Source organism: Strix uralensis, chromosome 9, assembly GCF_047716275.1.
Source record: "Strix uralensis isolate ZFMK-TIS-50842 chromosome 9, bStrUra1, whole genome shotgun sequence".
Taxonomy (NCBI): Eukaryota; Metazoa; Chordata; class Aves; order Strigiformes; family Strigidae; genus Strix; species Strix uralensis.
Genome location: NC_133980.1, coordinates 27,653,886 through 27,678,950, shown reverse-complemented (window position 1 = coordinate 27,678,950; position 25,065 = coordinate 27,653,886). Strand labels below are relative to the sequence as shown.

General features: G+C 39.9%; 1 protein-coding gene across 11 annotated transcripts in view; it reads right to left on the bottom strand.

Annotated features, from left to right (window-relative positions):
• STAG1 (STAG1 cohesin complex component) overlaps positions 1-25,065 on the bottom strand; it is a 203,557-nt gene that overhangs the window by 163,756 nt on the left and 14,736 nt on the right. Inside the window, exon 1 of one of the 11 annotated variants that reach the window (XM_074877921.1) lies at positions 21,720-21,829. The exons of 8 other annotated variants lie outside the window; for them this stretch is intronic. The gene's annotated coding sequence lies outside the window, so the exon portion shown is untranslated. Of the gene's footprint in view, positions 1-240; positions 350-20,113; positions 20,179-21,719; positions 21,830-25,065 lie in introns of those variants that run through there. 2 more of the 11 variants (XM_074877919.1, XM_074877922.1) reach the window with 2 other exon arrangements.

Here is a 25,065-nt window from a genome sequence, read left to right as displayed (position 1 = left end):
TAAAATTACTTTGCTTTCTCCCTCGGTGTTCCCTCCTACGTCTTTCCTTGCAAGTTAAAAATGATCAAGCAGAACGCTTCTCCATCCCCTTAAGCCCCAAAGGAAATTTGAGAAGTCCAAACATACTGCTTGTATAGACGAGAAGCCATGCCATTACATAGCACCATAAAGCAAGACATGTAAAACTCAAGTTTTACATATTCAGCTTAGAGACAAGCTTTGTCCCCTCAATATTCTTACCCAACCACCACGTTTGACAGCCAGTAAAAGGCCTGCATCAGCAGCACACAACAACCCTGCTAGAAAGCAGCACGCTGCACACCAAGGCAGTGCTCCAAAAGCTTCAATCAACAAGGTGACAAAGAAAAGAGGATCTTACATGCAGGCAGATAAATTCTAGCTTTTTACTGCTTTATCCAACCCCATGCGTGGCCTTGGGCACACCACTTAAATCCTTCCTGCCCAGTATCCCATCTGCAAAGTGAAGATAATATTTAGAAATTGAAAGTGCAAATTCTAAATCCTGCAGAACTAGAAAAACAGTCACCAGGAACTAACCCTATAACAAATGTAACAAATGCTGTGATGTGTTCTTCATCACTCAGGAGTTTTTGTTTGCTTCGGATTATGTGTTTCTATAAGCATAAGCCTTACTTCTAATACAGGTTTGGAATTTGGAACAAATTAATTCACCTTGACCCTACAGCCGCTTGAACTGAAAGCCAAATTAAATCATCTCTTCCAGCCCTGATTTTGAAAATACATAGCATCACATAAGGCCAAACAAGACATAATACTTATTTAGCTTATCTTTAAGATAATTTAATTGAAGCTCTACACAAAATCTAAATTTCACATTATCACATTTTAGTATTTAAACCAAGATCGAAGGTCCAAGTGACAGAAAAATTAACAGTAAGCACTAACAAATTCCTTCAATACTTAAAATACATAGCAAGCTCTGCCAATATGTAGTCTGCAATATTCTTAATCCAGACTAAACACAATAAGCAGGAGGTAATATTAGGAACAACTAGGCTAGCGCAGCATGGCGATGCTTCATTTCTATTGTGGTTTGAGCTCAGAGAGCAACTGAGCACCACACAGCCACTCACCCACCCCTTCCCCCCCAGAGCTGGGAAGGAGGAAAGCAGAAGACCCATGAACTTGAGATAAGGACAGGGAGGGATGACCTCATCCTTTAAGGCACAGGCAAAAACCAGACTCATTAGGGGAAGAAAAAAAAAATAAATTTAACGCGGACACTAACAACAACATGTCACTGAGAGTAGGACTGTGAGCAGCATTGCCACATCTTGAAACACCTTCTCCTATCCCTCCCTCCTTCCTGGGCTCAGCTTTACTCCCAGTATCTCTACCTTCTCTCCAGCGGTGCAGGGGGCAGGGAATGAGGGGTGCAGCCAGTCCTGCCACTTCTTCCTCCCAGGGAGGTGGGCGGAACTTCTGACATTCCTCCCCTGTTCCAGCACGGTCCCCCTCTCACAGGAGACAGTCCTCCACAAACTAACTTCAACATGAGTCACTCCTACAGGCCTGTGGGTCACCCCAACGTGTTGCAGTCCTCCCAGCACCGAACTACAACAGCAGGGCCTTCTTCCCACAGAGTCCCGGCCTTCTTCGGGTGCAGTCACCTGCCCCAGCGTGAAGCCCCACATGCCACAAATCGGTCTCTGCTCCACCACAGACTCCCCTTTGGGTGGCAGGGGGGTGGCGCTGCCCTCTCACCACGAGATACAGGGGAGTCTCTGCTCTGGCACACCTCCCCCCTTCCTCCTCCTTTCTTCCACAGTGTTCGCAGAGGTGTCCTCCTCACAACTCCTTCTCACAGCTCCTCCTCCACCTCTCAAGTTCCCCTTCTTAAATACGTTATCACCGAGGTACAGCCACCGTAGCTAGTTGTCTCAGCCTTGGCCAGAGTCAGGTCTGAGTTGGAGCCAGGGGAGCTTTGAGAAGCTTCTCACAGGGGGTCACCACTGCAGCTCCCTCCCCTGCTACCAAAACCCCACCACTCACTCAAGCCAGGACATTTTCCTACATCCTTCCAAATCATACTGAACATATTATCATTACTGCTCCATATCCCTCTTCCAAATACGTTTGTCTGCTCTTGCTGTTATCCATTTAGCACCCAGTAGGAACTGCAGTTCCCAACCTGCAAAGGCACGCCAACAACAAAAGCAAAAAACTGGGGGAGTTGGCTGATACACCAGATGCTTGTGCTGCTGTTCTGAGGGCCCTGGGCAGGCTGGAGCAACGGACAAACAGGAATCGCGTGAAGTTCAGTAAAGGGAACCACACAGTCTGGTACCTGGGGAGAAACAACCCCACGCACGGGTTTGGGACCAACCATCTGGAAAGCTGCTTTTCCAAGAGAGAGCTGGTAGACAACAACTTGAACAGGAGACAGCAATACACCCTTGCTGCAAAGGCCAGCAGCATCTCCTGGGCTGCTTTAGGCAGAGCACTGCCAGCACGACAAGGGAGGTGACCCTTCCCCATTACTCAGGGCTGATGAGACTTATCTGGAGCACTGTGTCCAGCGCTGGGCTCCTCGGTACAAGTGAGACACAGACATATGTTGCTTTGCAGTAAAGGGACAACTTTGAACAGTGTGGCATACAGTTTGGCTAGGGGTCACTCAGAACAGCAAGATGAGGATGGACAGTTGTTTTTTCCTCAGAAAATGTCAATAAGAAATTAATACATAAAACAAAATAGTGGAACTGAGCTCAGGGGTAGTGTGTATAATACAAGAAAAATGTAAGGCCAAGAACAACAAAGTCAGACTGTACACAAAATGAAAGCCTTTAGTAGATGTCCATTAGCATTGACTACAGTTTCTTTTTTTCCCTTTCCTTTAGAGGTATTTCCAGATGCGTTACATATACATGTGGGAACAAGAATTATCTCGTGGCAACCGCTAGCTGTCCATTTAACCTCACCTTCTATTTCAGTTGTCTCCTCAGCTGCACTCTACAGTTGCACCAACATGTAGAACTGATTCTACACGCAAAACAGCTGTTATTGCTTCCTCTTACCAAACGCTTTTAGCCTAGAAATGTCCTGCCCAGTCAGCCAGAAAAATAATCTGAAGTCTCACTTTCTAGTGTACAATATTATTCTGTGCTATTCACAATTACGAATGCAAGGCCTCACACTGAAAGGTTACTCAAATCACCTCTTGCAGAGCTGGGAATAAAATTCTTAAATGACAAAAACCTCCAAGTCATACTACCACATTTCTATACTTAGTTTTCTGTCTCTAAAAATGTATGAACTGCCAAAAACAATCAGTTTTTCTGTACCTTCTGCTACTGTTTCCAGGAGGCAGCAGCTAATTCCTGTACCGTGTATGTCTGTGCCGAGGCACGGACACTAAGATCACATGAGAAAGCTGATACAGTCTTTTAACAATGGTTATAACAGTGTGGTTGATCCAAATATCACATATCACTCACACAATTTTGTTTCACCATCTCCAGTGTTTACTTCAATAGTTTTTAGCCATACTATCATATACTGCCTTCTTATAATGCCTAGGATGGCTAATACTAAAGATATTAATCAAATGCTTTGTGCAAACAATTGCCTGTAGATATGGCTTGCTCAAGAACAAAAGTTTTATCCTTTCCAATTTGTAATAATTATTTTTAATAGAAATAAATTTGATGGACTGAGCATACAAAAAGAAACTTGCTTTCCCTTTGTTATTCTTACAGACTCTTCAGACATAACTGCACCTCACTCTGCGGACACCCAGTGAGACACTTGACCTGATTTTCTGCAGCACTGAGCATTCACAACTGTGACTGAGATCACTGGGGGCTATGGGCACTCCGTCACTCATAAGACAAATAATTATGGTCTGATTGCACAAGACTAAAAGTTAAGGCACTGAGTTCTAATGCTAGTCCAATATCTGGATGATTAAGATCTACATTAACAATCTTCTCCTTGCCATCTGCCCATTAGGATAACATCAGCTACCTACCAGCCTCCTACCCACCTGCTCTGAACATAAAATACACGTAAGAAAGTTAGTTTCTACTGTCCTCAAACTGTGCACATGAATAGATGGATCCTTGAAGTCTTCTGCTTCCCTGCACTTGTATTTCCAAGACTCAGAAGGCATCTTGAGAAGATAAACTCACTCATGTTTTTAACATGATGCAAGAACATTGAGAATCACAAAAAAAAGCCCACAGAACTAATTTAAAGTTGAGAATGATTATGCCTATGATGGAAACTGTGGAGCCATCCTCCAAACAAAAGACTGAGCAACCAGGGAAACTTGCAAAAGATTGAATAATGATATTGATAGCATAACTGTCCACCATACCTTAGCATAAAGTTTTGAAAGATAGTTATCAAGACAATGAAATGCTTCCCCCTAAAATGAGCCATCCAGTTCAGCTGATTTCTTAGTAAGCCAATTCAGCTCACTAAAATGGCATAAAACTTTTCAGGGTTTTGCAGTTAATTTTAGTGAGCCCAGCCAGGGTTCCAGGAGGCTCAGAAACACCAGTGTGCAGAAAAGTGACAGATGAATACAGCTGGACACAAACAGGACTGAAGGAGGGTGATGGCTTTTTCAATATATAAAAAGTGCTGCAAAGGCAGTGGAGAGGAAGAATAAACTCTTTTTCTCAGTGAGAACAGGACAAGTTATGGGTTTAAACTGCAGCAAGGAAAATTCAGGTAAGACACTGAGAAAAACTTGACAAGGACTCGTGATAAATTGCAATAGTTTGTTCAAGTGTGAATTATCCACCACTGAAGATTTTTTTATTTTCCCAAATAGATGGGTCACACTTGTCAGGTACAACAAACATTGCAAAGTTTGTGGTAAAAGCTTATTCCTAAGAAATTGAAACAGCTGGGAAAAAACAGGCAAGGCTTTGGGAATACAGCCTGCTTCAGGTCTGAAAACATGGCATAACTGTAACTGCCTGCTGGAGGGAAAAGGGTGAGAACTAGATGAACTCTTGATATCCCTTCTTACCCCCCTAGTTCTTCTAATGTTTCTGTGACTTTACCCTCAATCAAATCCATGTGTGACAATAATTAAAATTAAATCCAGTGATTAAATTCACACTCAAGCACTTCTGTGAGTGATTGCTTATTTCTGCAAAATAATCCACATCTAGAGGAAGGCAGGAATCCTTGGTGTAGTCAAACACATTTAGATGGTCACACAGGCTTTGGATTTTCATCTCTGTACAGCACAAAGCACAACAGGCCAAGAGCGTACACAGTCTACAAGCACACTGGAAGCAGTGTTAATAGATTTTTATGCTACCTCAGAAAAACCATTTACTCATCTGTAATTTTTCTTGGCAGTGGACATCTGGTGTTCTATTATTCATTGCATCTGGAAAATTGCCAACAATAAAACCAATTTTCACAAAAAGGAGCAAAGCCTCACATGCAGAACACTGGAATAAAGGAAAAAACTCTCCATGATTCAGGTTTTTGTTCTTTTGGGATTTGTTTCTTTGCTTTGTCTTTTCTTTTTTCTCATATGGGACACTGATGAGAAAAGCCAAGAGAAATTGCAGAACATTTTGTTCAGATTATCAAAGAAAACATGCATTTTGAAGTCGCATATAAATTAAAAACTCTGGGAACTGACTAACTATGGTACTCATATGAACTTTAGGGGGCTGTGCACAAAAGCTTGAGGAAAATAAGGTCGCTAAAATAATAACTTCTCTAAGTTCACACAGCTGCTAACAGAAAGAATATTTAATGGTTAATATAGAGAGACTCTTGCATGTATCAAGTAGAAATAAATGTAGGACCACTCTAAAGTGAAATATTCCATCAATTTCCTGACAGGCACCTTTATTATCCTCCCCTCAAAGGAAAATGAAGGCATGATGGTTCTTCAAAAGAAGAAGGTAGTGTTGAAGGACTACATTAAAGCACTCCTGCCACTGAAAACCGCTCATTCAGGAAGCCACGTGTCTTGGGACTCCAAGCTTCGAGAAGAAGCTCCATCTATTTGCTAGACCTGCCAGGATCCTTGTCCTTACAAAGATGTCACGATCCAAGTCTCTCAAACAGCAAAGATTTCTGGACATTATCTAGGTGTGAAAGGCTCTACTCAGTATTCATACTTACTCCAGAGATAACCCTTACCAAGTTTTAAGTCAAGAGAGTCTTTCGATGCTATCAGTTCAAGAGTGGGAAGATCCTGGAGTACCAGTTTTTCCCAGTCCAGGGACTACAGCAATGTTCATATGACAACACCTATGGATTGCTGTACTACTGCCTCTCTATTAACAGGATGGACATTCAGCTCAACCCTCAGCCTGATGTCACTAACTGGCATCTGTTCTACTAAAGTTCCTTTTTCACTCGAATACAATCCTTTTGTGTACATGAGGGTATGTGGATTTTTTAAAAATTATTAAATCCCTCATGTTTTGAGCTCCTTAGAAGAGAGGTTGCGTTTAATAAAGGGATTAGCAAATATCCAATAGGCATTGGTAGCATAGCGGTATCTTTCTGCAGTGAGGCAGTCTAAATACCCTCGCTTTTAGTAACCATTTTTAACTTGTACTGTCATTAAGTGGACAGGGGTTCCACTCATGCTTTTGATTTAAGTGGGAATAAATTTCAGCAAGAATCTGAAGTAAGCTGTTTTCCTTCAACTGTTAACTATTTCTAGCCCAAATAACTCTGTAAATTATTTTTTTTAGAAAATCCACATTTGCCTTAGCATAAAAGGGACTTCTCAGAAGACCTTTTGACTCTTGATTCTTGATGCTCTGCTGGAGTATTGACAGAACATAGTGGCGTAGCACGGAGAGGGAGTAATTTTCATATCCTTCCTCTATCCGTTAGCAAGAGTACCTAAATTACAAATACCTGCCAAGTTCCTAAAAAGAGTTTGTGAAAACTGAACAAGAGCCAAAAAAGTAGCAGAGGTATACTAAAAAAAGATGGTTAACCAATAAAGTCATTAAATAAAAAAAAATATATCTATAAATTACAGAATCAAACCCTACTTCCCAACCCCAACAATTTGCTGAGAAAACCCAACTTCATACCAAACCAGACACCCTTCACCTACATCTTGCACCACTACAATTCCTCTTCTGAAACAAGCCACAACCGCATCCTTTCAGGGAAAAAGTGCCCAAGCCTTAAATCCCACCATGTCCGAGATACCAAAGAAAGAGCTGTAAGTAATCCCAAACCCTGACAATCAGCAAAACAAGCTGGCAACTCTGACTTCATTCCTCTTCACCTTAAAACTCGTTTCAAGTTCTCTTCCCAGTAAACTAAGATTCTCCTATTCTAGGAATTTTTTCATATGCTCCCCAAGACTGAGAAGCCTGGCAGGTCTTTAGTCCAAGTACAACAGATGGAACAAAAACCATCAGAATGCATTAAAGAATTTCTCTCTTTACTACTCAGCGAGCCAGTTATCCTCAAGACAAACTAAACAGCATCTATAAACCACACAACTTAAATCACCCCTCCATCAAAGCCATCAATGCTACCACAAATATATTAAATCAGGTCACCGATTTCTCATTCTGTGATATCATATTTTGCCTTAAGAATTTACAAGAACAACAACTCCAGTATCCATATGCTGCTAAATACCTTCTCAATCCATCCCAACATGACACTGCTCCAGTCCAAAGGCACTGGAACAGACCCATCAATATGCTGAAATCGTCATGGGCTTACTTAAGAAATTCTGAAGATATAAGCGTGGCTACTCCTTTCCTAAAACATACAGATGACATCTACTTTCTAGTCTGAAAACTCATTGTTTCAGTCATCCAATGTGTGATACCAAGCAAACCCTTTTCCATCAAACTGTTCCCAGAGCCTACACTGCTATCAGTTTCCTGTCCACCACACCTACTGTCACAAAGCCAACAGCGTGAAATTCAAACAAGCCATAACATATAGGCAATGTATCCAAACCACAGCACGTCCTGCGAAGACGCTCATCATTGCACTCCTTCACTGATCTAAAGAGAACTTTCTCCAAAGACACAGCCACATAAAAACATATCCATGTTTTGAACGAGCAGAAGAAACATCACTGAGATGTACTCCAACAGATGCATCTGCTGATTGTACATCCTCGATTATTACAAATGGCTCAGCTTATGACTTACATCAGCTATACAGTTAAAACCTCTACTGGAAAAAGCATACCTTAAAATACTTGCCTCTCATCCTCCAATCTTAAAACAACCCGACCACCACAATAAACTTAGGTGAGGAAGTATATTTTTCCAAAAAGCCTTGCAAACAGGTCTCCCCAGTGACCATCAATGCCTCATACTGCCAGCAAAATTCAAACTCAAATCCACAGATCCCAGACTAACATAATTCATCAAAGCTCCAAGATGACTTTCCCAAAACTACACAGGTGAAAACCCACAGCAGGACTGACTAACAGCAAACACTGAAACAATCATTTACCAGCAAAACACTTCGCAGAACAAAACCATTCCACTTCTAAGTTCCCACTCCTGATCCTAAAGACTTGGGAAAGCATATGGCTGGAAATTAAAAATTCACAATAATTTTAAATAATTGACTCAGAAGAGAAAGTGGCTTTATTACACATTAGTTTCTTCCATCCTTATAACTTATCTCTCTGCCCCACAGGCAATTCTGATTTCAATATCCTCCCCCCGCTGCAGCAGGGCTCACAGAAATTAATTGCTTTCCACCTGTACTGAGCTTGAGAATTGTGATTTTATTTCAGGCTAAAGATGTTTGATCCAGAAGCCTGTCTACTTTTATCAGCAATGTCAACTGACCCAAAAAATACATTACCTGTACCTATGAGCCTTTCCTGATGTGGATTCTGACACGAGGGGAAAAAAAGGAAACTAAGGACTCAAGAAATTAAAGATAAGCTAACTGGGGTTGTCTACCCACCAGCATTCCCTAATGACCTCCCTGACAGACCAGTCACAAGAAATCAATGAAATGATAAGAAGAAATAGGAGAGAAGTTATTATCAAGTACTACATAAAATTGGAAATAGTTCTGCAATAGGCCAAAATGTAAGTATCACTAGGGAAAAGACAAATTAGCACCTGGCAACAAGATTCATTTTAGCTCAGTAAATAATCCTTTTAGAATTCAGTGCTGAAATTAATTTTGGTTAGTCAACAACCCTAGAAGAATCAGTAGGGGGTGAAACTGTCTATTCTTTGCTGTTTAAAAACATCTTGCACACCACAATAAATCCATTAAAAGGAAACTTTCTTGGGAAAAAATGCTTGAAAAAAGTAGTATCTCTTTCATTGCTTGTTCATTGCTCCAGATAGAGGAATGACGACTGTACAGATGGAAGAAGATAATCGCACTGTGTGAAACCAATTGAGAGCCCAGCTCCAAACTGGATAAACTGAAACACCAGACAAGCGTTATGTGAAATACAAGGAGAAGAGGCAAGAACAGAGAAGCCAATGCACAAGCTGGACAAGAAGCTGATTTGGCCTCATTTCCCAAGGACCTCACATCCAACCAGGCTGTTTGCCCTCCCTCTCTTGACAGGTTTTCAACATGTTGCCAAATGCAAACAGATCTGACAGAAGGATAGGTACCTCAAAAGATTATTTTTGGAAATAAGCACTGGCTGGGCCTAGTGCTTCTGTGAGGGTGAAAGCTGGGGCCAGGATCAGCAGAGCCACTGTCCTGATTATCAGGCACATAGCTTAGAGCTGGACACCCTCATGTCCTGCTCTGCCCAGGCTCAGGAAGGGGCTGAGAGGCTGAGAATGCTGCACACAGCGTGGGGAGCCTGCAAGGACACGGGTGAACTACAGGATTTACTGCAGTAAGGAACACAACAGGATTACCAAAACAGGCTTCACTAACTCCACTGACCATACAACAACTTATTTCTCACTTTCTTCCTCTTTGCCCTTTAATATTGTTTTTCCTCTTGACTCAATACAAACATGTTTACTTGAAGACACGATGACAACTCAAACTGTAAAGCTATCACCAATTTACTTGGATACCCAGACTGTAAGTTGCAAACACTGATGCTCCTTTTCTAAAAAAAAAAAAATAATCTGTATTTTGCATTGCTTACAGTAATATGGGAACACCTTTTTTATTTCTGAACAGTTACTTGGACAAGCAGATGACAAAAACTGGAAATAGTGTGACTGTCTGAGCAAGCATCATTCATTTTCATGCTTCTGTTCCATGAGCTTTAAAACCTAGTCAAAAGTGCTTTCTCCCAGTAACGCTGACAGCAGCCCTTCCTCCTGGACAAGGAGGGTATTTTGATCTGGGAGATATTTATCAAAACAGTTCAACGGATTAACGCAGCTGTTGGGCTTTATGAAATAGCTCAGATAATATTTAGCCAAAATGGACCACTTAAAAAAGAGACAGAAGAAAGAAGAGATCTCGCCTCACTTGGAAAGGTTGCCATCAGATGAAAGCTGCTCCATGACGGTAATGAAGCCACAAAGAGTTCCAGCATGAACTGGCAGAGTGCTTTATTTTTCTAAAGATACCCAGAGAGGAAACCTTGTGGTACTGGAAAGCTAGAACACGGGCTTTTCCAGCAACTAAAACTGTAACCCTTTCCCCTCCCACCGGAAAAAAAAAAAAAGCAACGAAACCTCCTCCCCACCCCAATCCCTAATAATAGTTAACCTCGACTGTGAGCTGAGAAAGGAAATCAAGGATTAACTACCGGTAGACTAGAAATACAGAGTAGCTGCAGTGAGATGCCTCACAGAAAACAGGATAACAGATGAAATCAAACATCTAACAGGACCCATGGTGCACAAACCAGCATCTCCAAGGGACCCAGTAACAGGAACAACTTGGAATCCTGAGCCTATCCTGATACAACCAAAACCTGTTCAAAAATGTGCTGGGTGTTTAGGGGTATCTGGCTGGTTTCAGAGTCTGTGGAAGGTCACAGCTCTGTTCAGAGGAAGAGAAGAGTGACAAAATCAAGGTCAGTGTTCAGAGCATGTATCCCACTATCTTCAGCTACTGGAACACAAACACACTGGCCACTCACAGAATTCTCTCCTGAGTTACAATGATGGTCTGTAACAGGCCTGCTAATATCAACCTTCTGCTTAGATAAACACAGTCTAACAAATCTCTTCCTGGTGAGTAAGAGATTAAGAAAAAAGGAAAAACTAACAGATGAGAGAAGCAAGAATCCTATGGCCTAGAGAAGAAGAGAATTCTCTTACCTCTACCATCAAATACAAGACACTGAAAAAGGAAAAAGCACAGTTCTCTAAGCACTGCTGGTAAAACTGAAACTCAAGAGAAGCTCCAGAAGAGAAAAACTGCCATCATGAGAAGCTGAGGCTCTCCAGTGAGAGGGGAAATTCCAGCAGCTGATCCACACAAGAGGTTATTTTCCCCTCTAAGACTCACTGGCTTTTGTTTTTACAGAGAAGGATCAGACCGTACAGTTTTAAATGTTGCAGAATTTACAGACACTTTCATCTGCACTTCAGAAAGATAGGAAGAGGATTTTCAGTATGTTTTACCCAGTTACATAAAATGAAAATGCATACAGCAACTGATATCTGAAACTGTCAGGCTGTAAGAGCAAGAGTGGGAATATTGTGAAGCATTTCCTTAAACAGATTCTCAACTCTCATGAGATAAGCACAAGTTCTAACTGAAAACTGTAACCCCAGGAGTTAAATACAGGAACATTTCCTCTAGGAAGAACCCTTACAGAAAATACAAGGAAGATACAAGCTTTCATTTTTCTTGTACCTGGTCCTACCTCCATCTCCCTACAAATTATTCAAATAAATTTAAACATTAATCTATCAGCATTGCCTTCGCCCTTGAGGCAAAGTTAGAGCAAGCTTTTCCAGAGTACACAGTATTTGCAAGTACATTTAATAAAGCATTCAATAATCATTTAAATACTAAAAAAAGTCAAGGAAGTGGGTTTTTTTTCCCCAGGGGGTAAATCAACACTTAGCACTTTCACAAATCATGTTCTCAAAACACAGAGAACAAACATAACTACCTATGAGGATAAAAAAAACCCAACAAACCCACAACATGGAATAGAGATTTTCTTTTTTAGTAGAGTCTTGGGATGAGGTTTCATACAATGGTTGAACAAATCTGATGAGTTGCTGTTGTCCCTGCTCTTTCCTTCTACTCCTGGCCACAAGTTCCTGCTCCTTCCTTTAGGGCCGCTTTGATACCAGTCTGGCCCTCAGCAAGCTGGTGAATGGAGGGACAGGAGACACTGGAAAAGAAGAGAAGGTAGCAAGCAGCTCAAGCCCTACTGCCCTCCCTCCACTCCTTGCCATGGTCTCTCACTGCTCCCATCCAGGCAGCAGAACAATTCCATCATATTGATTCAACTGCAAACGCAGCATTGTTTGTCCATTTCTTTCTGAGAACAAACAAGTTCATACAAAACAAAGTTCACATGACTATACTACTAAAAAAAAAACCTTCACAACACTATAATTTTGAGAAAAATCTAGTGTATTACACTATCATTGGACTAGGTGATCTTCAAGGTCTTTTCCAACCGAGACGATTCTGTGATTCTATGATTCTGTGATCATAAAACACTTGCTACACTTGACATTATTTTATCATAATCTAGAATGTGTTACCTTAAATGGTTATTTTTCCAGTATCTTAAGGCAGTGTTAATTCAAGACTGAAAATAATGGCTATAGGTTGATCACACTAAAACACACAGATGAATGCTCTCTAATTAGAGCACTATAATGCTATTAAATAAAACCAGAAGAGACTGTTAAAGAACTATTTCAGAGAAGCCTACAGATGTGAAGAATTTGGGAAAGAGTTCTCTGCACAGTACTTTTAGTTATGTTTCAGAGCAAACTAAAACCAGAAGTCAGTGGGAATTAGCACCTTCAGCCCCTCTGAAAATCCCAGTCACTGCCATCCGTGTACACTGACCCGAACTGCAGCTACCGTGGTTCCTCCCTCCTGTGGCTGCACTGGCATGTGGATTTCTGCCCATTTACACAATCCAAGAAACCATCTAGCAATTTTTAAAATTTTCAAGTTGTTCGTATCTGGATCAGCTCCCTGAACTGGCTCACCCCCTGTTCACACAAGCACAGGACTAGTGCTAGGGAAGAGATGGGAGCAGCGAGGGGAGAATGGGACCATGAGATTTATATTGGAGTAAATTGCTATAGGAATGCATTGTACCCTGCTGAAAGATCTTACAAATGAGGAAAAAGAAGCAATTTCTCAAAATTTTCACTTCCAGCATATAATACAGATGTACTTTGTCTTTAAAAATAGATCTTCATGCTCAATAAAAACAACACATTGCTTTTGGATCAACTGAATATGTATTCTTTTCCTAACTAAACTCTAATGATGTCAAAGGAGAATGAGATTAAGGCAATTTGGGGTTTTTTTATAATCTTTGCATAAATAGAAAGAAAACATCTAATTATAGCAGATGATAGCCATTTTCTTGCCAATACATGCAACATCTTAAGTAAGCACTTTCTCCACAAAATTCTTACCCTGTTTTTGAGGGGAGAGGACAGGGAGGGGGGGAAGGGCTACCTTCTTTCTGACTCTCACATTTCTCATTTTTCTATCAGTATTAGTCTGCATTAACAGCCAAATCATACACACACACACACACTCACACAACACTGCCAGTGACCTACTAGAAAGTTGCTATAGCAACGACTGCTTTCAGAAATACATGTTGTGCATTTTAAGTGCCATCATAGTGTAACTCATCTGTCAATTAATAACCATGGCTCAGGGTAACACATCACATACACTGAAAAAATTAAAAAATAAACATTGTGGCTTTATGTCTACAAAAGGAAATATCTAGAAACCCACTGCAGGCCTAGACTCACTACCAATTAGAAAAAAAAAAACCCACATATTTAGCACCAAGATGTAACCCTTGTATTTCTACTTACGTGCAAAAAAATTCATGAAGTATGAAAAAACTTCACTGCAGTCTTGAAGAGGGAAATCACTCATATGTATCATTAAATGTCTAATTTAAGCAAGTCCAAGCTACTTGTAAAATCATCTATAAGAGCATTCAGAAAACAATTTAGGCTTCTGTTATTCGTTTTGGGTAAAATCATGGAGTAAACCAAAAACCAAGGATACAGTTTCAACCTCACTAGACTTCATGAAATCACCTGGTCAAGTTTTTTCTAATTAGCAATCAACTAAGTGAATCACACTGCCTCTTTCTCCAGACCTAGATATCTACCTATTTTTGGTTAGTGCACTTAGTGATAACTATTATACACAAAGCATAACCATAGTAAAGGCATACACATCTAAAATGTCAACTAGTTATTCTCAGAGAGAAAGCTTCAGGAAAACTCAACTATCACAATTTAAAAACTTGACAGTACTGTAGGACTACCAACAGTACCTTATTTAGTATAGTTTCCTCTCAAACCCCTGCCTTATTTCAAAACCCTGCAGACTGTTTTCATGAAAGTGCATGTACTAAATGCCAATTTTTTACCTATCTCAGCTATGACACACGGGCTGTCCTGTCTGACCTTTGAAAGGTAAATGCATTTTAAAGTGGAGAATATTTTCTCCCTCTATAAAACATAAAGGGTAATCAGAGAGTTTTGCAAAGACTCTGGATCATCAAGTGCTGCCTGTGTTAATGATACAGAAAGAAACACTGCAGTGATCTCTCGGCTCCAATGTGACCTTGAAAAGTGTTTCAATTTCCTTTCTCACATCCTCTAAATCCAGTTCAAATCATTTTCTCACATGGCAAAGAAAAGAAAAGGCTTTCCTGTTATATTTTCTGCTTTAGGATAAACATCAGGCTCTCACGGTAGCCACTCTTTGACAATATACTAGTTTTGATGCTAGCTGAAATCCTTCTGGAAGGCACTATGGATACCAGAATACAGAGTGAGATATACTGCCTAAACTTCTGCCTAACTTCAGTAAGCAGCTCAGTTTCAGTGAGCTCTGCTGAGTACATGGGGCTAGTGACATGTATGCAACCATTTCTAGAGGGACTTTCCACTTGCCCTGGATTTAACAGCAAGTATCTTCTAAAAACTGAATCACAACCAATTCTTTTCGCTTGGATAAAAATATAAGATTGCTGTGAGATATGTATCTCTCCAGGGTCACCAAGGTAGCAAGGCCCAGGAACAGGGGTACAAGGGCATTTCCAACTGCCATCTGGCAGTCAGGTCACAGGAGCAAAGCAGCCAGGAGCACAAATAACCAGTGTTTCATTTCTAGTTGTAGTTAATCTAACACTCTGAAGAACTACAAAAAAAAGCATTGACTTAAAACCTCACTTTTCACATCAAGATGGGAGAAAATTTTCTCCCACTGCCTGTGGACAGCTGGCAGCAGTCATGAGGCACAGGACTAATTAAACAATATTGTTTAAATATGACAATCAAGTTTTCCTTAACCTTTTCAGTGAGGTATCAGTAAACACAACTCTCAATGTTTTGTAACAAGAATTTTAAACTAATTAACTTTTTTTTAAATCCAGAATTTAGCTCATCAGTTTCACGAATCAAACCTTTAAGTAACTGAGAAAGAGGCAAGATGTCTTAACCTTTAAAAAAGTGATGCCCATTCCCAGTTATTATTTTTTATTTTAAAAAAACAGTATAAATATATCTACAATAACAAAAACACCACACTGGGCAGAAGAAAGACCTGTAAAGACCAGTACTTCAACTGAGGCCAAAAGCCCAGAGCAGGGCACAAGTGCAATGTGTGCAGCCACGCTCCCCTAGAGCGCTCTCGAAACCCAGATCTTCCTGATCGCTTGTATTTACATACATTAGATTTTGTATCAGTATTATCCTTGAGCTTGATACTTTTCATTCCCTGATATTTACTTTGTATGGCTTTTTCTTCTTATTCAAAAATGTAGCTATATCTCACGCCAAGAAACCCCTCTGTGAATAAACAAACCATGTCATCTTTCACTACCATCTACATTCAGCATTACAGTTGCTCTCATTTGCTTTCCAAATCTACCTTTCCCCTCCGGATCTTTTCCTTCATTCAGTACAAAATCCTCACTTGTCTTCCTGACATCCACCCTGCGATCTCCAAGCATCAGGTGAAGTTCATGGAGAAGAGTGACCCTCAGCAGTCTGAACACCACAACTACCCCCAGCTCTCCACCCGCACAGCCAGGCCGTAGCATATCCAGTTTCTCTGCTTCTCCTTCACGTCTCCAGGAAGACTAATTTCTCCCCACAGTCCCCATGCGAGAACCCTGATTGCGTAGATCTTGGCTGGTGCAGCTTCCTCTCCTTCACTTCCAATGCCCGTGACTCAAGGACCATCAGAAGAGCCAGAATTCAGCCAGAAGAGTAGCACCTCCCTGACAGGAACCAACTTCCCTCCTGTCCCTTTTCTTCCACTAACCCAAATGAAGGTCCCATCCTGTCCTGTCCCGTCCTCTCCCCCATTCTTGAGTCTGTGCCCCCATTTACATTCCTATCACCAATTTCAGGTACACCAGCAAAATCACCTTTGAATGCCTGCTTCTCTACCTCAGTCTCAAATACTTCATATACTTTCCCAGGCCTCCCCTTCTAAATAGGAAATATTTCCAGTTGAAAGATGATATATTCACAATTCTAGAATCTATTCCTCCAAAAAGTTAACCATTGGTATGATGCAGACTATGCCAGCAAATGCAGAAAATTCGGAAAACAAGGGAAGAAGGATGGAGGAGAAACTGGATACATCATCTTTCAGCAGCAGCCTGCAGTCAGTTTTGGGTAAGTACACTGTTTAACTGTATTCTTACCTACCTTCCATAAAACCCTCCAGAATTAATCTGTTGACCCCAAACATTTAAGTCCAAGCACTTCTTGGGTTCTTTTTACCCCAAAATGAGTCTCTACATTTTATCCTGTATTCTGCTTCTCTCCTACTATTTGGAGGAGATACAGTGTTAGTGTTCACATAAGCAAGACATGTTTTTACAAAATTCCACTGTTTCCTTTCTACATAAATTTGCCATTATAATTAAACATTTGAACTGTGATGCTTATCATGGAAAATTCATGTGGTCTTTTGACTCCCATTTTTCTTCAGATGGAAGTCAAAAGGCCACGTTAATACCAGCTTTGTTATCAAGATCCCACGAACATAATCATTTCGTACTAAATTAATACATTAGCACTAACATGAAAAATTGATTGTTTAAATGAATCCTACATGGCATTTTCCACTAAGCTATTCATCATGTAGATAATTTTCACATTTTAATTCTTAAAATGTACTAGTAATAAGGCTGTGCAACTCACCAGGCTTTCCTTTCATTTGAGGGTTGGGGTTTCTTCTGGTTTTTTAACATTAAGCTGAATAAGGTTATATTTATTAGCAATCTAGCAATAATTCCCTGTTTGTCACTGGCACTGCATAAAACTCAAGCTTGCACTGAAGAGGACAGGTGTCAAATTTGACCTGAAACCTCAAACAAGTGGAATTTTTCCCCAGTAAATGGATCACTGCTCCCAACAAGTTGCTAAATTTCAAAAAGCAATTCTTAAAACAAATAACGTGCTTCTTAAATTAAAAGTATTAATCTGTAGAATTTTACATAATATGCATAAAGTAGAATAAAACCTTATTCCCTGTTACACTGATCAATGTGCATTCCCACCCTGCAACCACTTGCCACCCGAGTGTGACAGGTTGAGTGCATCAAGCCCTCTTCCCAAGGGAACTATAGTAACAACTAGTAAAAAAAGAGAAAACAGTGAAACCATCTCCTCACCCACATAGGAAAAAACTCATCTAACAGTTCTTTGCTCTTGTACATGGATTTCTCTCTGTCAATGCAAAAAGTGGATTATGTGGCTTTGGAACAGTCAAGCATAATCCCACTTCACAAAAAAAAATGAATTTTCAAGAACACATCATGAGCCATCAAGTGAGATCCTAAATCTGATCGACTACTTCATAGGGGTTTCTGAGAAGGTATTGATGCATTTTTCTGCTCCTTCTGCTGTCTCTCCTGAGAATGCAATTGCTCTGGTTTAAACTGTATTACAGAATAACAGAATCATTCAGGTTGGAAAAGACCCTTGGGACCATCGAGTCCAACCCTCAGCCCTACTCTACAAAGCTCTCCCCTACCCCACATCCCCCAACAGCTCATCTAAACGACCCTTAAACACACCCAGGGATGGGGACTCCACCCCCTCCCTGGGCAGCCTATTCCACTCTCTGACCACTCTTTCTGGGAAACACTTTTTCCTCATGTCCAGTCTGAATCTCCCCTGTTGCAGTTTAAAGCCGTTCCCTCTTGTTCTGTCACTAATTCCCTGTGAGCAGAGACCAGCACCAACCTCTCTACAACGTCCTTTCAGGGAGCTGTAGAGAGTGATGAGGTCTCCCCTCAGCCTTCTCTTCCTCACACTGAACAGTCCCAGCTCCTTCAATCTCTCCTCACAGGATTTATTCTCCAGGCCCTTCCCCAGCCTCGTTGCATATTGAAGATTTTCTTCCAGAAGAACAACATTATTTCTGTTTTCAGGAATCACACACTCAGAAGTCTTTGCTGCCATCCTGATACACTGATAAAAGAGCTCTCTTTTTAGTGTTTGTCCAACTGACACTGCTGCATACTTAGGCCTTCCTGGTGTTTGTCTTTTCCAGCAGTTTCATAAGCTGTGGAAACAATGAAGCTTGGTTCTCAATGTATTACTGTACTATGACTCTGTGTGGATTCTCTAACACGTAACACCAATTTAAATCCTGCTCTTGCTTTTATTTTAAAAAGTACATGTATGTAGGAGAGGGATGGGAAAGGGAGATATTAACAGAGTAACTTTAGCCAGTTATCTACCTTCACAAAAACTGCAGAAATCTGTCACCCCCTCCAAATTTGATTGAAATTAGTGTTCAAAAGAGACATGCAGCAACCCAATATTCTCTCATGCATTTAAGTAATGTCATGTCGTATCATAAAAAAAATCTGAACCCTGTCCTATTTACAAACAAGACCAAAAATTAACAATACAAAAGCACACCGAACTACTGTTCCTTGTCCCCCTCCTGTATCAGGATTCCCAACCCCTCCTCTGCCCTGCTCCTGGCAGGGACAGGAGCGACCAGAACACTTGCAAAGCTGCTTTGCCTTAGAAAACCAAACTAAAAATCATGAATCTTCAAAAGGTGACATCAAACTGCCTGCATGGATATAAATTATGTAGACCAAGAAAAGCCAAGACATTCTCCAGAAAACAGTTGTTAAAATTCTTGGGTTTCCATCCAAGCAGCATACATTTGCCAAAAATCTTTAGGCTCCTTTGCTACCTTAAAAGCATTTGGAATACACACAGATAATTAAATGCATACTGAAGAACTATTTTAAAGGATTGATTTCTGCTCCCAAACTAATTCATGTTCCTTATTTCAAAGGCTTGTTTCAAAAATCTTCCAGAATTAAACACATTTTAAAAAAAATATATAAAAATTCAAATACCCCAGAGCTTTAGTAGCACAGGATTTAATGCTCATCATTTTGCCCGAGTTGTTAGCCTATTTATTTATTTATTTTTAGTGGGGGGAAATAAGGGCTCAAAAATTAGAGAAAGGAGGTAGTTCAAGCAACTGTTTCCAGCTGACAAGCACTGTTTGCTTGTAAGCACACCATTTCATATTCTCAAGAAAAATTACATTATGTTATTAGCTTATAGGTTATGAAACAGTATTTAACTCTACAACAGGCTTAAACCTAAGAAATATTTCACTATCTCAGTTGACAAAAAGTCAAAGTACATTTGATGAAACTAAAACACCCGCTGAAAACATAGCTAATACCCATGAAATGTTTGGAGAGATTTTTTCTCTTTCCTAAGTGCAATTTCCTAGGTAATGTCTAGCCCCACAAAACTACACTCCCTGTGAATGGGAAACAGTTAGGAAGCTACAATAAAACTCTCAAGGATAAAACAGTATATGAAACATCACCACGTGAAGGAGTGCCTTCTAATAAAGAAATAAATAATAAATTACAGTCTGATAAATGCAGTTGTTCCTCTCAAAGACAGACCTTAACCCAACTCAAATCATTTCCCAATACCTGCGAGACCAATTCCTTGGCAAGTAAATGCCTGGACAGGAGAAGCACAGCTCAACATCACAGGTTTAAAAAGACTCCCACCGCCCAAACATCAAGACCATAGGAGAGCTGCGTACACAGAGAACACCTGTGTCTGTTATACTTCATCCACACTAACGTAATCAGATTTTAAGTAGTCTTCCAAGTTGATCATCTGTAAACAGGACATTTAGAATTATTTTGCTGCTTAAATAAAACTTTGACCAATAAGTGGCTTTTAAAAAACCGTAACGTAGTCTCAGAGAAAAGGAAGCTATTAATGATTTTTCTGATAACGTGAAAAGCAGTGGTATGGACAGACAGCATCAATGAATGCAGATAGCTTAATAAATGACTACAAGGGTTTAGGATGAGAGGCAGCTTCCTGGTCCAGGACAAGCTGGTCTTGTCTCCTGAATGAACTAACAGCATAATTGCTTCCAGAGAATAATTTCTACACGTGAATACTCACATTCTATCTAAATCTGAATCTATCCTGAAAAACTATGAGGTATTGCACTGATCACAGTCCTGCTAAGAGAAATGATAAAGAGGACGTTAATGTAGTGCTAAAAAGAAGTGCTCTAGGAGCACTGGCGCTATTTTATGGAGAATTTAGTTAAGTGGTCAAGGTAATATCCATTCACTTGTACAACTATATGTAACAAGAAAAAGCACATTTCCTTTAATTTGAGGAAAAGCCAACTAAATAGCTTTATTTTTCAGAAATACTTCTCAAGGAAGATGCAGCGAGTATAAAACGTAAAAGTAACACAGCAAATTAAAGCATTTTCAGCATTATCCATTCAGTGACACACAAGACATTAATTCTCCTACTTTGGGTTTCAAAAAGAGTAAATGGACATGCTCAAACCCCATTTAGGGAAGGCACTTCAACAGTGAGCTGGAACAGCTCAATTTGATACAAATCTTCATGTATTTGTCATTCTTGGAAAAAGGTAATGTTGGTCATTAACAGTCAAGGATGCTGATGCTAATGAGCATCAAACGCTAATCAAAGATTACTCATCAATAAACACAGATACTGATAGATGAAGATTACTCATCAAACAACACAGTTCATGAGTGAGCCTCTGCACGTGCCCCTGCCTCAACGGGCCTTAGCCTTAATGTTCACACCTGCTCAGACTCACCCATGCGTGGCTCCGCTGCAGTGGCCCAAACTCTGAAGGGGAAAAGCATGTGCTAGAGCAAAAACACTTATATTTTAGCAGAAAGGGGCATATCCTGGTACGAAGGTACAATCCTGATTATCGTCAGTGGAAAGCTGCTAAGAAAAGCTGGCAGTAAAGTGAAAAGGCCCGTTCTATTTACTTAAGCCAACTCACTGCCACACAAAAGACAAACAATTACCTTACTGGAAGGAGAGAGGGTGGATGGCTCAAAAACACAGGTATGTGAACAGTTCTGGAAAAGTACCTTTCCAGATGACAAGATGTAACTCAATATTCAGAATAACCCACTGCAGGTTCTGGTGAGCTTTTGAAGAAATTTGTGACTAGGTAACTTCTTGCCAAAGACCTTTCTCCCATTTCTCAGTAGCTTCTTGGCTACTGTCTGAGCTTACCCAAAGGTCTGCAGGATGATGGAGATAGCTTGGATCTTCTCTTACTGCTCAATTAGGCAGTTCCAGCACCAAAAGGGTCACTGAGAGCCAGCTGCTACCAACAGAGCTTCTCTTCGTTTTCTTCAGGGAGCTGCCGTTATCTGAGTGGTAGTAGCCTGACAGCTATAGCAAGGATAGCTTGAGGACAGGGTGCCAAAAATCTTTCACCAGCTAAAAATGAGGAAGCTGCTTGATTAGGCAGAAAAGTATAGCTTTTTATTTCAACCATGATCTCAGAAGCTCTAAAATGGAAAAATCTCAGAAAATATAGAGCAGACAAAAAATTCACAACGTAGTTTCTAATCCCCTATCAACTGAAGTATAAAATTAGATAAACATGCAAAGGACGGTCTTCTCCAATTTTAGCAAAGACATGGGAATATCCCAAATTATACTATGTACGAGAAAAGGACAGTCTAGTTTCATGTTTCTTAGTTATTTAACTAAATCCAATAGAGATGCTATAACAAGAATTTAAAAGCAGATTTCTCCTTTTACACTTTCCCTTGTGAGCTGCAGCAGGATTTTTCTTTGCTCAACTTTAATGAATTTTATATATTAAAATAGCATCCTTAATTACTGGTTAGAGATTTTATAAACTTTCAATATTCAAATTTTATTGCAGCCATTTTAATACCCTTAATTAGCTCATTCAGATTTTTTATGCTAAATACTCTAAATTACTGAGTACTCTACCACTGCAGCTTTGTAATACTAAGACAGCTTTTTAATATTATAGATGTGACAGGTTCTCCCATTTAATGTGGTTGAGCTCACCTCCCTACTTCATTATACAGTTCATGTTCAATACAGTCCAAATTGCTAGTGGCTCTTTTCATCATTAATGACATATTTCAAGTCCAACACTACTCTAATCGATTCTCAGCCCATGACCAGCAGGAAAGATAAGAGCAATCTCACCTCATATTCTTTAACTCAGCCTGGCCTGTTCTACTGTTATTACCATATTCTCCTGTCTCTGTCATACTTTGCCTTCTAAATAATGTTTTTCAATAAGGACATGCTGCTTTAAAGTGCACTTGTAAAACCTCTATCAGTCTAACCCAAACCTCTGGACACTTCCAAAGCAGAACACACGTGCTAGATTGCTAACTGGCCTTCCCACACCTGGTTGGAAGAGGCAACAAAAGACAAATGCATGCTTCAAAAGCTGTGCAACTCTAGAGCAAATTGCAGCACTGATTTTTACATTTACCAAAAATGTTCATAAATTCAGTCCTCATATTGCCAAGGAGAGAAAATGGATGAGACTACCTTTTAAAGTAAGCCCTTTAGGCTTACTGCTCTTTTTCATGAACACTGGGAATTATTTGTGCATTTCTTATGGAAGGCACCTGTCTTACCTGCAGGCTGAAACTTGGACTTCACTGTATGCTTAAAGCAGGTGTTCAACTTTTTAAATTACACGTTGAAAAATCACAACTCCTTCATAAGTACAAAAACTCCTGAATACAGAGCTCCCACAGAATTTACAGGTAATTCCCCATTTGATACATTTAGCAAAAAACACATCTTTGCCTGCATTTGAGCTTTTTATGCCTGTTTTTCCTCTTTGTATCTTTTCAGTAAAAAAAAAAAAAGCGTAGAGTTGATTCCTGTCTAAAACTTTCTATTTCTGCAGGTACCATTCAGAAACAGAATTTTAAGAAGGACTTAACCTTGTAGACAGGAGTATCACAAGCAGATATGACACAACATACATATGACATCTACCTTCTTCAGTGGTGTAACTGAAAATTTGGATGTGGCTGCATTAGTTTCATTAATTCACGTAACTACAGTTTTCTTATAAACTTTATGTTACAAGGTGACGACATATCTAGCACACAGCACTGGTATAAAATAGATTCAGTTTTCTCTCCCCTACAGGGCTGCCACTGAAGTCTTCTACCTGTGTTTGATCACAGAAACACCCAGACTCCTTTACAGTAACACAACTCATACTGTAAATCTAACTAGATAGTCAAGAAAAAGGCTCCCAGAAGAGCATATGGAGTAAGTAGTGTTATCACATTTGCTAGTTCACATTAAACCAATGCAATTAAGCTGCCACTCTACTGTAGCAAGACTGAACTCACATCTTTGCCTGCAGAAGGTGCAGGCAGACACCACAGAAGTATCAGTTGATCAAAGATTACTATTTTCAAAGGCTTGTTTCTGTCTGATAGAACTTGTGGATGCTGCAGCTTTAAAGAAAAGCCTGTTTTAATGCCAATCCTCTGAATGAACAACAGTAGTGAAGCCCAACACCAAGCACTCCCAAAGCTTGAACCTTCTTTTGCAGTCAGAATTCAGGGAACTGGTCAACACTTTTGTGTCCATGCTTTATTCAGAAATTAATTGCAGTCAATACAGTAATCTTCCAGTTCCAAATATATTGGAGAGATTATAGAATGCAAAATGAGCCAGTTATTAGTTTCAGTAAAATTTCCCACACTGAAGCTAAAAACATCCCACCAGCATTCAGAGAGCAACGCTGAGAAAATCCAGTATTTTAAGCTCAAATAAGTTTCATGAGTTTCTTACTAATGGGTACAAAAGCCTCTTCCACGAGTTTTCAATTATTCCTTAAAGCAGGGAGCACTGATTCATTAACACCAGTGAGCAGAAATGGAATGGTTAAAGTCCATGTTTTCTTTGAAGACAGAAGATATTTCTCCAACATGAAAATGCAATTTGGCAGCCACACTTGAAAAAAGGTTGTCATTTTGAGTAGCTGTTGACCTTACCCAAACACCAGGAGAATGATCTGGGAGAATGAGATATCAGCTTAATTGCCAAAGGAGGAAAAAAGAAAGCAGAATGAGATTTTCATTCACTAAAAAAATGGGAAACTCAACAGTTCTTAAAGAATCATTTTTTGGTAGGAGGGGGTTTTACAATTCTTTTTATTTAAATGTGAGCATTTAAAAATATGTTTATTATTGATTGTTCTCTAACATACAATTTAATTTCTAATCTGCTTGAGAACTCCCAGACTGATGAAGAACTTAGATAAAATTAAACTGCGTTACAGGGAAATAGAAGAGAAAACAATTAGTACGGTAGTTAAATTTTGACTTGCAACTATAAAATGGTTTCCTGAAATCAGCAAACAATTGTCACCACAAGCCCAAGGTAAGATTGAAATGAATATTTAAAGTCTGTGATCTCTTTTCTGAGCAGAGCCCCCAGGTTACAGGGGAAAATGAATCCTTAAGGTCAAAAAGACAGTTCCTAACCACAGTGGATGATTTTAAGGACAAATCCCTTTGTCAGCTAGCTGTTGAGATTCTTGCTCCTAACA